The following is a 14,535-nucleotide window of genomic DNA, read 5'->3' as shown; positions in this document are numbered from 1 at the left end:
TAGCTCTGTGAATTCAGAAACACAATGCTAAAACCTGGTCCTGGCCCGGTTTTGAATTTCCTGGCATAACACCGATGGCAGTCAACAAAACGCTGAGCTCGGAGGCTGAATATCGACCCCTTTGTTTTAATGACCTATTCCTATGTCTCTAACACGGGTTTGAGTTTCAGCCTTCACAGGTGGGAAATATGCATTATATATATAGTGTTGGGACAGCTTCAGGATTTTATCGGGAAAACGAATGTACTCCATCCTAGACAAGCAGGATTCCGTAAATGTCATAGTACGGAAACACTTATGGCTTGTTTTCTTAGTGAAAATTTAGAGATGCTAGATCTGGCTTTAGCAATTTCACTTGACTTGACCGCGGCGTCCGATCTGATAGATCATGAACTGTTTAATCAGTAGACGACAAGTCATTGGATTATCCACTACAGTGTTAAAGTGGTTCAGATCATACTTGCAAAATAGGATTTTTCGGTTAAAGGAAAAAAAGGAGTTTCAAGAACTTTCCAGTTGTCATATGGTGTACCACAGGGATTGGCATTGTCCCCAATGTTGTATAATATTTGTATTGCACCATTGATTACAGTCATCCAGGAGTTGGGATTTTGGGTATAAGAACATAAGAATTGCCGCTCCTGGGTCAGACCAGTGGTCCATCGTGCTCAGCAGTTTGCTCATGCGGTGGCCCTCTGGTCAAAGACCAGTGCCCTAACTGAGATTAGCCCTACCTGCGTACGTTCTGGTTCAGCAGGAACTTGTCTAACTTTGTCTTGATTCCCTGGAGGGTATTTTCCCCTATGACAGACTTCGGAAGAGCGTTCCAGTTTTCTACCACTCTCTGGGTGAAGAAGAACTTCCTTATGTTCTTACAGAATCTATCCCCTTTTAATTTTAGAGAGTGCCCGCTTGTTCTCCCTACCTATACAGACGATATTCTGCTTGTTGCTAAAATTGATCCAGTTCACATCGATTTAAATCCAATCCGAGAAGGGTTACTGATCCATTAATGAATGGCTAAGAAACCATAGGTTAGTCTTGAATGTGGAAAAATGTACATCTTTGTGGATTACAGGTCATGCTCCTCAACCAAAGGATAGTAACATCTTAGGACAGAGTACCCCACTTGTGTCTACCTTTAAATATTTGGAAGTCATTATTGACTAAAAATTAAGTTTTGATTGCCAAATTTCGAACATAATTAAATCAAGTTTTCATACTATGAGAAAGTTACGATCTATAGGGGATTAGTTTCAGAACATAATCTACATACTCTTATCCATGCATTATTGATCTCCAAGTTGGATTATTGTAACATCATTTACATGGGTATGGTAGAAGGTAATTTTTGGAGAATACACATAATTCAAAATACTGCAATCAAAATTCTGGGTTTAAGAAGAAATTTGATAGGGTTACACCTCTGTTTTTGAAATATCATTGGTTTGATTCGTTTATGTTTAAATTCACTGTATTGCACTGTTAATAATTGAAAAAAAAAAAAGATTTACAAAAAAAAAAAAGAAATATCATTGGTTGCCTATTTGTTATAGGATAAAATTTAAAACTCTTATTTTGATTCATCAGGTTCTTTATCATCAGCAACCTTGTATATTTACATTCGTTAAGAATCCCTTACTCTCCCAGGAGAATATTAAGATCGATGCAGGATAATAGGCTGGTTCTCCCTGCGGCCAAGAGAGCCAAGTGGGAATCAACAAGAAATAAAGCGTCCCCAATTATGGAATCATCTACCTCAGGACATTAGATTAGAAGTAACTATATAGGCATTTAAGACCTGCCTTAAGACCTTTTATTGTGGGGAATCATTCAGGAATGATCTCTGTTTATCAGAAGTTATATTTACTGAAAGATTTCAGCTCGGCGGTACGTTTCCTGGAAAAGCGGCAGATAGAGAACATTTGAAAAGCTGTTGGATTTATTTTAAGTGTCTTTTTAAGACACTTTTTAAGTGTCTTTTTAAAACACTTATAATGTAACATGTATTCCTTTTTTGTCTTTCCTATTTTGAATGGAGTGCTTTTTTTATATTTTATTTATAAACTTTTTTTTTTTTTTGGGGGGGGGATGATGCATGCTCATGTGGAGTAGCAGCACTTTTTTTTTACCTCCTGCTATAAATTTATTTATTTATTTTTATTTATTCAATTTTCTATACCATTCTCCCAGGGGAGCTCAAAACGGTTTACATGCATTTATTCAGGTCCTAATGCATTGTCCTGTGGTCCCTGCGCATATACTGCCAATGTAGCAGGACAAAAGCAACGTTCCACAATTACAAACTACTGTCAGCTGGGCAACTGGTCCTTGAAATTTGTGTTAGAGGGGGCAAGACACAGTCAGATTTTGAAGTTTGGTTGTAGCAGTGTCCACTTCTCCCTCCGTATTCGCTGTGATAGGGGATTAACAGACCTGCAAATACAGAAAAACCGTGAATAACTTTTTCATATGTTATTCGCCATTTTCTATTAAAAACCATCGTGAATATGGTCAAACCGTGAATAAACATGGTGGGAGGCCTGGCCTGTTCCTGAAGGAGAGGCAAACCACGGTGAAGAAAGTGCTGAGAATCAGCGATTTTCTCTGTAAACGCTTGGAATCAGCGATTTCTCTACGCCAGCTGACGTAATTTGGGGGGAGGAGCCAGCAAGCTAAAAACCATGAATAATCGAAACCGCGATTGCTGAAAACGCGAATACGGAAGGAGAAGTGTATCTCAACTACCTTTCATACTGTGGAATTGTTTTGCAAATCTAGGATCTGATATACTTTCAGCCATCCTGGGCTGTGCATAAGATGCTAATGACAGAAATCTGGTGAGAACATTTGTTGAGTATGGGGGAGGGAGATGATATGCTACACAATAGATTTAATTTCTTTGTGAAGCAGCAGTTCATGTTAGCCGAAATTCATTTTAATAGAAATGAACTTTGTTGATGCTCTAGCGATTTTGTGTACAGTTGGCGGGGTAGGGATGGCCTTCCTCCTTTTTTCTCCTGTCTTAAACCCACCCACTTCCTTATTTCCTTCAGCTCATTTGGGCTTTCAGGTGAATAAAAATAGGTCCGTTCTGAGGCTCTGATGTTGTATCTTTCATTCGCATCTCTTAGTTTATTTGCCCACCTCCTTTCACTGTAACTCAGTATATGCAGTCCTTAGCGGGGAGCCACAGACTATCTTTATAGCCTGGTATTCATACCCTTAGAGATATGCCAGGGAAACATTTGTGGTTTACTTTTGGACTTTGGCTCTTTCTTCCCAATTTTGAAGGGTTTTTTTGTTTGTTTTACGTCTGTGTTAAAATCCATTGCAAATGCAAGCAGTGTCTCACTTCCGGCTCACCACACAATTGTTGCCCACGTACTCACCTTTATAGGACCCCCAGGGACCCCTGAAGAAGACTTTTTGTCGAAACGTGGACCGTGTTGGGTCCTATATTCCTAGCGGACTAGGTCCTTTAAGGCTTTTATGTGTCCCACGTATTCACCTTTTTAGGACCCCCAGGGACCCCTGAAGAAGACTTTTTGTCGAAACGCGGACCATGTTGGGTCCTATATCCCTAGCGGACTAGGTCCTTTAAGGCTCTTCTGTGGATGATTTACTTTTATGTGGATGGAATTATTATATGTGGATGATTTCAGTGCCTTTGGAACTTTGACACTTTCAAATAAAGTCCATTTAGGAACATCGTCACTCCACAGAAGTGTGGGGTTTTTTTTGGTTTTCTCTTAAAATTTTATTGCACATGAGAAATGTTTTAATGCATGTAAAGTGACTATGTCCGTTAATTCTTAGGTTAATACACAATAAATAGATTTGGAGCAGACTAAGGGCACCTTTTACGAAGCCGCATTAGCGGCTTTATCGCGCGCGCATTTTTAGCATGCGCTAACCCCACGGTAGCCTGCTCAAGAGGAGGCGGTAGTAGCTAGCGCAGCCGGCAAATCAGCACGCACTATTACGTGCGTTAAACTGCTAACGCGGCTTCGTAAAAGGAGCCCTAAATATAAGGAATGTTAACTAATTGGATGCATATCCTCAATTCCCCATTTTTTTAAGGATTCTAGAGGAAGATGCTAAGAATCCTAACTGGACAGAGCTGGGCATTAAGAATGTGGGCTGGAATCTGGAGCACAGTTTCTTAATCCATACTAAAAAAAAAACAAAAAAAAAACAAGTGCCAATTTGCAGAAACAAAATTCTATGTTTTGGCATTGTTTCAGATTATTCATTGAACCATATCCACGTCATTCTCTTCTTGGTTGGGCTGAGAACGTTTCAGTAACCCCTTGTACAGGTCTCCGAGGTTTGAACTAGCATCAGATTCAAAGCAGGATTCATCTGAAGAGCCTGGCATGGACCAGAAATGGAATTGAGTTGCTGTGAACGTGTACACATAGTTTGCAGAATTTTGTGGTCTGAGATTGCGTTCTTGTGCCTGGCGAACAACCATCTGTTCTTTGAGGTCTTAACCCTTGGAAAAAAAAAAAAAAGTTGATTTGATGGATAAACCAGAAGACCAACTCAAGTGCACTGGAAATTATATGAACAAAATTGATTTCTATATCTAATAAGCTCCACTGTCCATTTTTATTTCTCAAGTGAACTGTAGTGCTAATGAAATCTAAGGAACTAATATCACTGACGGGAACACAGCAGGGGTACAGGCTTCCCCAGACAGCTCTGCTAATCCAGCTTAAATCTAGTCCAGCTCTCTTGAGCACAGATTTAAACAGTGAGAAACTGCAATGGAGACAAAGGTGCATTAGAAATGTGAAGCTACTGAGGTATATTTTGATTGTAAACTAGCATTTACAGATTTCTGCTGGGAAGTGTATCAACCCACTGTGCTGTCAAGTCAACCCTGTCCCCGAAGGCACCCTTGGCCCGCTGGATTTTCAGGCTCACCATAATGAATATGCATGAGAAATGTACATATAATAGAGACCCGTTGTATGCAAAACTACTGTGTGCATATTCTTTGTAGTAATCCTGAAAACCTGATTGGCTAGATTGTACCTTTGAAAGGTCACTTGGACACGCAAAGTCAGAGGCGTGAAGAAAGTACAAGAGGTTTATTACAGCATGCTGGACCCCTGAGCTCCAAGCTGGCTCAGAAGTGCTGTAACCAGGAAGTTACAGAGATATTTATTCATTTTTCTGGCTATACAACTGAATTCTAGAAAAAGCTTTTCTTAACACTCATTGGTTCTAAGCTCACACTAGCAGGTCACTAGCAGGACACTTATCTAACTCTTACAGTTCTAAATGTTACATGTTCAGGAGAGCAGGGTACATCATGGCTCAAACTCTTATCTATTTAGCTTACAATGTGGTAAGGCAGGGACATACATTTCAGGCAGATGAGGTCAGTAGATTGTACACTGTTTTCAACTATGTAGGCCAGAGCAATATTTTAAACAACAGTTAACCATTTCATGACCCTACACCTTCAAGAGGGGTTGGGAAGCACTGTCCTATACTTTTGGATGTTTGCAGTCTATAAAGGATTTAAGCCTTTATAGAAACATCTTTAGGATGGAGACTGTGGGAAGCGCCTGAACCCTATTCAGGGACACCCTGCAGGAAGCACAAAGAATGTACGTCCCCAGTTTCAGGAAAGGCTGCAAGAACAAGCGATCAAAGGACCCGGTTTGGATGTCAACTGAAGTAAAGAGGGCAATAAGTGACAAAAAAGTATCCTTCCGGAGATGGAAAAAGGACCCAACGGAGGAAAATCACCAGGCGCACAGGAAATGCCAAAAGGAATGCCACCGAGAGGTTAGAAAAGCGAAAGGGGAATATGAAGAGGGGCTGGCCAGGGAGGCGAAAAACTTCAAGGCATTCTTCAGTTACGTAAAGGGGAAGCGACCAGCGAGAGAGGAGGTGGGGCCGTTCGACGATGGGGATAGGAAGGGAGTGATTAAGGAGGATAAAGAGGTAGCTGAGAGGTTGAACACGTTCTTCTCGTCGGTTTTCACGAGCGAAGACACATCTAATATACCGGACTCAGAGGAGCTCATGAGTGGGGAACAGGCCGAAAAATTGGAGCACATAGAGGTAAGTAAGGAGGATGTCCTCAAACAGATAGACAGGTTAAAATGCGGTAAATCACCGGGCCCGGACGGGATCCACCCAAGGGTTCTGAAGGAACTAAGACAAGAAATAGCGGGCACAATCCAGCATGTTTGCAACCTATCCTTGAAAACTGGTGAGGTACCAGAGGACTGGAAATTGGCGAATGTCACACCTATCTTCAAGAAGGGATCGAGGGGTGACCCCGGGAACTACAGGCCGATGAGCCTGACTTCAATTATAGGGAAGATGGTGGAAGCTATGATCAAGGACGGCATTTGCGAGCACATCGAGAGGAATGGCCTACTGAGAACAAGCCAGCACGGATTCTGTAAGGGAAGGTCGTGCCTAACGAACCTTCTGTACTTCTTTGAGGGAATAAGCAGTCGGGTGGACAATGGGGAACCCATAGACATCATTTACCTCGATTTTCAAAAGGCTTTCGACAAGATGCCACATGAAAGGCTGCTTAGGAAGCTGTGGAACCACGGGGTGGGAGGGGATGTGCACAGATGGATCAAGCACTGGTTGTCGGGTAGACTGCAGAGGGTTGGAGTGAAGGGCCAATATTCTGACTGGCGGGGAGTCACAAGCGGTGTGCCACAGGGATCGGTGATGGAACCATTACTCTTCAACATATTTATCAATGACCTGGAAAAGGAGGCAAAGTGCGAGGTTATAAAATTTGCAGACGATACCAAACTGTGCGGCAGAGTTAGGTCCAGGGAGAAGTGTGAGGACCTGCAAAGGGACCTGGACAAGCTGGAAGACTGGGCAAACAAATGGCAAATGCGCTTTAACGTGGAAAAATGCAAGGTCATGCATATAGGGAAAAAGAACCCGTTGTTCAACTACAAATTGGGGAGGGCATTGTTGGGAGACAGCAGACTTGAGAGAGACTTGGGTGTGCTGGTGGATGCATCACTGAAGCCATCTGCATAGTGCACAGCAGCCTTGAAAAAAGCCAACAGGATGCTGGGCATCATAAAGAGGGACATAACAACCAGGACGCGGGAAGTCATCATGTCATTGTATCGAGCGATGGTGCGTCCACATCTGGAATACTGCGTTCAGTATTGGTCGCCGCACCTCAAGAAGGACATGGCGGTACTTGAGAGAGTCCAAAGGAGAGCAACGAAACTGGTAAAAGGGCTGGAACACTGCCCATACGCCGAGAGGTTGGATAGGCTGGGGCTCTTCTCTCTGGAAAAAAGGAGGCTCAGGGGAGATATGATAGAGACCTTCAAGATCATGAGTGGCATAGAGAGGGTGGATAGGGACAGATTCTTCAGACTGAAGGGGACAACAAGTACGAGGGGGCATTCGGAGAAACTGAAGGGAGATAGGTTCAAAACAAATGCAAGGAAGTTTTTTTTCACCCAAAGGGTCGTGGACACTTGGAATGCGCTACCGGAGGAAGTGATCAGGCAGAGTACGGTACAGGGATTCAAAAAGGGATTGGACGGATTCCTGAGGGATAAAGGGATCGTGGGATACTGAGGGAGGAGCTGGGATGTAACACAAGTATAGAAACCCAACCAGGTCGTGCATGTGCAAGACCGGAGGGTTAGGACTTCGATGGGAAGATAGGACTTCAATGAGAAACCAAGGTGGCAAGGGAGCCCCTTCTGGTGATTCAGACAGGTCGTGACCTGTTTGGGCCGCCGCGGGAGCGGACTGCCGGGCAGGATGGACCTATGGTCTGACCCGGCGGAGGCACTGCTTATGTTCTTATGTTCTTAAGCCGTCTTTTTACTAAACCGTGGTAGACGTGTCTACCACAGCTCAGGCGCTAAATGCTCCGACCAGGATGTGACAACAGACGGGAGCTGAGGCCAGCGCGAGCAGCAGGTGGAAGATTCTGCTCATGCCGGCAAACGTTTCAAGAAGTACGCAGTGGGCGCCCAAACAGCGGGGAGGGGGGGCGCTCAAGCGGTGGAGAAGAGTGGTGGGCGGGGTGCTCAAGCAAAGTTCAGGGGCACACGGCGCGGTGATGCCAGGTGCCACCATCCGGGTGCCAACCTTCCTTGCTATGCCACTGGCTCTACAATACGGTACTGATATTCTCTCAGCTAAGCTAATGCTATATCTTCACCGAGGGATACTATTCAAAGTGATTTAAACAGCCAGGAGAGACTTCTAGCTCTTTCAATTGCTTGTGTAGAGCTCTCTGGGGACTTCAGCAGCACTTACCGGTTAGTGACGCTGAATATCCCTGCTAACCAGCTATCCCTAACCAGCTAGGTTAGGGGAGGGTCATAAAATTAGCCAGTTAGCAGCAATATTCAGTCTGCTAACAGACAAAATAATTGCGTAAAGACAGCAAAACAGATGTCCTAAGTTTTTTGCAGCAAATTAACTGGGCACCGGTTTGAATATCATCTGGTTCCCGGTTAACTTCCGGGTTGGTGGTCATACCTGGATATTCAATGCTGAAAGCCACACATACCCCGCCATTGAATATCCAGGGTTATTTCATCCTGCGGCTGGAAGCAACTTCCTAGGCCACTTACCTCTGAGGGTTCAATATCACTCCTAAATAGAAATTATATTTAAAAAATAAAATTCTTGTGATGGCTGGATTGTTGTTTTTTTTTCTCTTTCTTTTTGGATATATATTATGATCCTCTTTTGTTTGCCTCCAAATGTTCTTTCCATGTGAACATTCCTTTCTTTTCTTTAATAACCTTTACATTAAGGTGATCTTTAGAGCAGGGGGGTCGTCAAGATTCAGAGCCCAACTTGGTTTTCAGGATTTCTACAATGAATATTTTGCATGCAGTAGAAGCAGCAAATGCAAATAGATCTTATACATTTTCATTGTGAAAAATCCTGAAACCCAGGCTGGGTTGTGGACCTTGAGGAAAGGATTTCAGGACCCCCTGTTTTAGAGCCTGGTGGCATAACGTGAAAGTTGAGGTGACGTGTTGAAAACTAAATCATATGCGTATAAAGGACATGGTGGAAGAGGAAGTAGGTTCCTGATTCTTTGTGAAAAAATATGTCTACATAAAAGTAACCCGTCTGCTGCTGGGCAAACTGAATTGGCCATTTTGATCTTTATTTGCTTCTGGTGGTTAATTGGCATTTAAGCTTTCACTTTCCTTGTTTACGGATGGCCCATGCTCCACAATGTCGTTCTTTGATCTAAATTTTATGCCAGATGCACTGAACTTGTGTCACTCTAGTCTTATAGAGCCACAAAAAGCATTGCTTTCTTTTTAGCCTTATAATTTATTTATTTATTTAGCCTAAGTGGTTTATATTCAGGTACTCAAAGCATTTTCCCCTATCTGTCCTGGTGGGCTCACATTCTACCCATTATACCTGGGGCGATGGGTATAGTAAATATGGTTTAGAAAAAGATAGTAGCTTATTTTGTTCTATGTGGGAATAGGTAGTATTCTAAGCCAGTGGTTCTCAACTCTTGTCGCAGAGCCACATCTGGATTTCGGGTATCTGTAATGCTCAAGATAGATTTGCACACATTGAAGACTTAGGGCTCCTTTTACTAAGCTGAGCCAGTGGTTTTAGCATGAGCTGCATTGCCGTGCACGCTAGACGCTAACACCAGCATTGAGCGGGCGTTAGTTCTTGGCGCGTAGCACGGGGTTAGCACGCACAGCAATGCAGCGCGCGGTAAAAACGCTAGCGCACCTTAGTAAAAGGAGCCCTTAGCATATACAAATCTGTTTCTTGCGTCTTCAATGAGACTTTCCAGGAAGCCTGAATGGTTAGGATGCCTGCAGGACTGGTTTGGGAAACAGGTTTCTAAGCCCTAGACCACCCTTCCTTCCTGTTTAATTAGGATTTAATTCTGTTTATCAATAGTGAGCACTTTCCTTGCTGTACAGAAGTGCATGTTTATTTCTTTTATATAGGGAGAGATTTTAGAGGTAGGCAACAATTAAAAATTTTATTCAAAAGTAATTGTGGAATGAAAAAAATATGATTGCATGATAATAGCATTTCTCCTTCCACTTCCCCTCAGGCAGTCAGAATCTCGACTTTCCAGCATCGATGCCCCTTTGTACCTTTCTAAACCTTTCAGATGCACAAAGCACAGACGTTAAGACCGTGCGGGTCGCTTTTGGCCGCACGGCAAATGCTCTGATCCTCATTAAATTCCTTTGAGCACCAGAGGGATTACTGCTGCAGCTTTGTAAAAGGAGGCCACAGTCTTCTCCTTGCTTCTCAAGTTATGAAAGATTTAAAAGTAGATCTAAATTTACCAAAGAGGGAAATTGAACAGATGGATGGAGAAGGAATTGGAGAAATAGTTTAGCAAGTCCACTTTTACAACTAGCCAAAAAAGCAGCATTTACAGGAGGGTGGGGGGTTAGCTATCACAAAATAAATATAATAAATACATAGTGAAATAACATTTCTATTTCCCAAGGCTGACCAAAAACCCAAAAGCAAAGATCATCAAATTAAAGGTCATACAGCTCTTATGTACAGAGTAGTCCTCAAAACATACATTTCAGAGAAATACGAGATTCCCTTGTTTCTGTCTTAGTGGACCCTCTAGTTTAGATATTAGACTAAATCGATATTTTATTATTATTATGATCAAAGAAAACATGAGGTCTTTATACACCTAGGTCTGCATAGAAGAAGAAATGGGGGCTTTTCACAGGAATAGTCTCGGTTGACGAATGGTAGACGTCATGGCAGTGAATGTGAGAAAAGCCTTAGTAAATCAGGCCCGTAATCTTTCCAGAGTACCCTCTAGCTCTCGACCGTGGGGACATATTTCATTTCTATAGCTTTCCTGCTCAAATTTATTCCCTTTCTTCTCCAGCTGCCACTGCCGTCATTTGCCTATTGGGAGCTAAAATTCAGGACCAGGGCAATTCTGATCCTCTAGCGACTTCCGAGAGCAAGAGAGAGTGATTCAATACTTCACCTCTTGTTACTGGGAAGCACAATTTCTCTTCAGCTTCCATTGGCACAGATGAGAGATGGGGTGGATACAGGCTCCAGTAAATTACTAGAAAGCTGGGCTAAAACCTTCTAGCTACCACTAATGAGATTAACAGAAAAATGGTTTGTGCGGATCTGGATGCTCAAGTCTGTTATTTGAACCGCTCAACAAAATTGCAACCTTAGAATGAAATGGCATTTGCTCATTATATTTTATTCTAGGGCGAAGTTCTAAGGATACTTTCTTTTCCACTTTCTGATGTAAAGAACTTTTGTGCACAAAAGAGACGCAAGACTTGGGTGTGATAGTATGTGATGATCTTAAGGTGGCCAAACAGGTTGAAAAGGTGACGGCGAAAGCTAGAAGGATGCTAGGTTGCATAGGGAAAGGTATGGCTAGTAGGAAAGAGGTATTGATGCCCCTGTATAAGACTTTGGTGAGACCTCATTTAGAATATTGTGTACAATTCTGGAGATCGCACCTTCAAAAAGATATTAAAATGATGGAGTTGGTCCAGAGGAAGGCTACTAAAATGGTGTGTGGTCTTCATCATAAGGCCTATGAGGACAGGCTTAAAGATCTCAATCTGTATAATTTGGAGGAGAGGTGAGATATGATAGAGATGCTCAAATACCTACGTGGCATAAAAAGGCATGAGATCAGTCTTTTTCAGCTGAATGGAAGCTCCAGAGTGAGAGGATATGGTTTGAAGTTAAGAGGTCATAGGCTCAGGAGTAATCTGAGGAAATACTTTTTTTTACAGAAAGGATGGTAGATGCATGGAATGGGCTCTCAGTGAAAGTGGTGGAGACAAGGATTGTGTCTGAATTCAAGAAAGCATGGAACAGGCATGTGGGACCTCTTAGGGAGAGGAGGAGATAGGTGATGCTGTGGAAGGGCAGACTGGATGGGCCATTTGATCTTTATCTGCCATCATGTGTCTATGTGAATATTCAGTGTGATCTGTCTGTCATACTTAGAAACATAGAAACATAGAAGATGACGGCAGAAAAGGGCCATAGCCCAACAAGTCTGCCCACTCTAATGACCTACCCCCCCCCCCTTGATTTTACCCTCCCTACTTCATAATTTAGGATTGAATTCCTAAGAACACCTGCCCTAAAACAAGCCCAGACATAGTCTGTAATCCTGAGAAATGAAACAATTACTGAATTAAAGCTCACATGACAAATAATACCAAATCTATTTGTATCTAACAATTCATCAGCAGTTCATTTTTTACACAGTAAACAAAAGTTCATGTCATAGGAAAGATGCAATATAAAATACGTATTTTGAACATGGCAGTTCTTTATAACTTAAGCCCAAGAAAATTGCCTTTCTTTTAGGAATTAACATGGGTTATATTCAGCTGATTGAAAAACATAAGTTGCTTGGCTAAATATATATGTATAGCTTGAAACTAATAATTTAACCATTTACAGCCTCTTTTACAAAGCCGCGCTAGCGGCTACGCTGCGCTAACGGTCCCGAAGCCCACAGAGATTTAAAGGGCTTTGAGGCACGGCTTTGTAAAAGAGGCCGTTAGAGTCACAATTAACTCAGCTAGAGTTAGCTGTATAAGTTATCCTGAAAGCCAAGTCACCTTCAGAACTTACCTCAACACTGGTACCGAACTTTGGGCCGCCATTTACGTGGCCATAAATCACGTGTTTCTTGACTGACAAAATTTAAGCAAGGGAGGGGGGATATGGAATGATGGTTAGCCGGGATGGTAGGGGCCCAGTGAGAGTTTTGTTTTTATCAAAGCATTTATGCAGGCAGGAACAGTTGTAGTGGAACATGATAGCTTGAGGATGTGAGAGGTGAGCAGGATGACCATAGAGAAGGTAAGTAGTCAGGTAGGAAGAGACTGTGAGTGTGGAAGGGACAGACAATGGGTAGTTTCTGTCTCAGTGTTTTCAGGAAAGGAAGAAAGGTTGATGGGGGCTAAAGAAAGGAATTAAATGGTAAAGACGTAGAGAGCCCGATGGCGAGAACTCATGATGAATCAGGTGGTAGATTCTTGAAAGGCCCTCCCGAGGGAAGTGGTAGAGAGGAAAACGATGATGGAATTCAAAAAAGTGTCAGAAAAATACAAAGGATCTCTAATTAGAAAATGAATGGTATACAGTAAAGCACTAAGGCAGACAGACTGCATGGTCAGACTTGTATGGTCTGTGTCCCATATGTGGTGATTTGGTGTAGGATGGGATGGGGAGGGCATCAATGGGAACTCCACTAACTTGGAACATGAGGATGTTACTGGCCAGACTTTCTGGTAGATCTCCTGCAAACAGGATGGTTGGATAGGCTGGAGTGAGCTTGGACAGCAACTTCAGCATTACCAAAGAAGAGACAAATTAGTCTAATCATGTATTTTTTAATGGGTATAACTAATGGGCAGACTGGATGGACCGTTCAGGTCTTTATCTACCGTCATTTACTTTGAACCCACAATCTCAGGGAGCTGAGGCTGTAGCTTTAACCACTGCTCCACTCTAGAAATCAAAATGCAGTAAAGGTGAGTTAAGTATAGGACAATCAAGCCATTGTGACATCACTGATGAGGTTGGCTCTTAGGCATTGGTGGAATGAGGCATTATGATGTCACAATACCAGCTATCAGAGGCTGACACTTCTCACACTATTTATTTATTCAATTTTCTATATTGTTCTCCCAGGGGAAACTCAGAATGGTTTACATGAATTTATTCAGGTACTCAAACATTTCTCCCTGTCTGTCCTGGTGGACTTACAATCTATCTAATGTACCTGGGGCAATGGGGAGATTAAGTGACTTGCCCGGGGTTACAAGGAGCAGTTAGAACCCACAACCTCAGGGTGGTGAGGTTATAACCGTAACCACTGCGCCACACTCTGTTTACTCAGACAGACCAGATAAACGTGAAGCAGAGGCATGTGGCATAGAGCAGCATTCACTAATCAGGGCTAGTGAGAAATGTTCACGTTGCATGAGCTAAGTTCAGTGAGGATGGACATTGTAAAGTGTTTTCTATAGAGATTAAATAAAGCTACTGTGGCCATGTCTCCTGCATGGCTTAAAGAAACCTCTATGCATATGGAAGAGGTTGGTTACCTTTTTTTTTTGTTAACATCACGCAGATTGCTGCATCTCTGGCAGCCAGAACTGTGCTGCTGTACTTTCTCTCGGAAGGAGTGCCTCTAAATGCATACCATGACAGTCATGACCCTTCTTTGCCTCCATCTGGGGAGCAGTGTGGGTCGCAGGAAGCACTGTGCACCCCTCCCTAGAGCTACACGTGTTTGAAGTGGTTTAGGTCTGCTCGTTTTTATTTGTACCTACCTTTCTGTACAGCTTCCAGAACTGTGCGCTCCTGCCACACCTAAGCTTTCTTTGGACTCGGATTTAGCCTCTTTTTTCTGTTCACTGGGCAATTTAGTCAGAAAGACGCTCGCACGGGCTAAAGCCATTTCAGCAGCCCCCACCAGCAGCTTCTCTCTCACATAAATAAAGCACGGGTCAT

At 42.8% G+C, this 14,535-nt stretch overlaps 1 protein-coding gene across 4 annotated transcripts in view; it reads left to right on the top strand.

The window, feature by feature from the left end:
• Positions 1 to 14,535, top strand: part of KALRN (kalirin RhoGEF kinase) — a 1,310,049-nt gene that overhangs the window by 702,308 nt on the left and 593,206 nt on the right. The gene's annotated exons all lie outside the window — the stretch shown is intronic.

This window comes from Geotrypetes seraphini, chromosome 5, assembly GCF_902459505.1.
Source record: "Geotrypetes seraphini chromosome 5, aGeoSer1.1, whole genome shotgun sequence".
In the NCBI taxonomy this organism is placed as follows: Eukaryota; Metazoa; Chordata; class Amphibia; order Gymnophiona; family Dermophiidae; genus Geotrypetes; species Geotrypetes seraphini.
The sequence above is the reverse complement of the archived record's forward strand: the minus strand, read 5'-3'. Positions and strand labels throughout refer to the sequence as shown.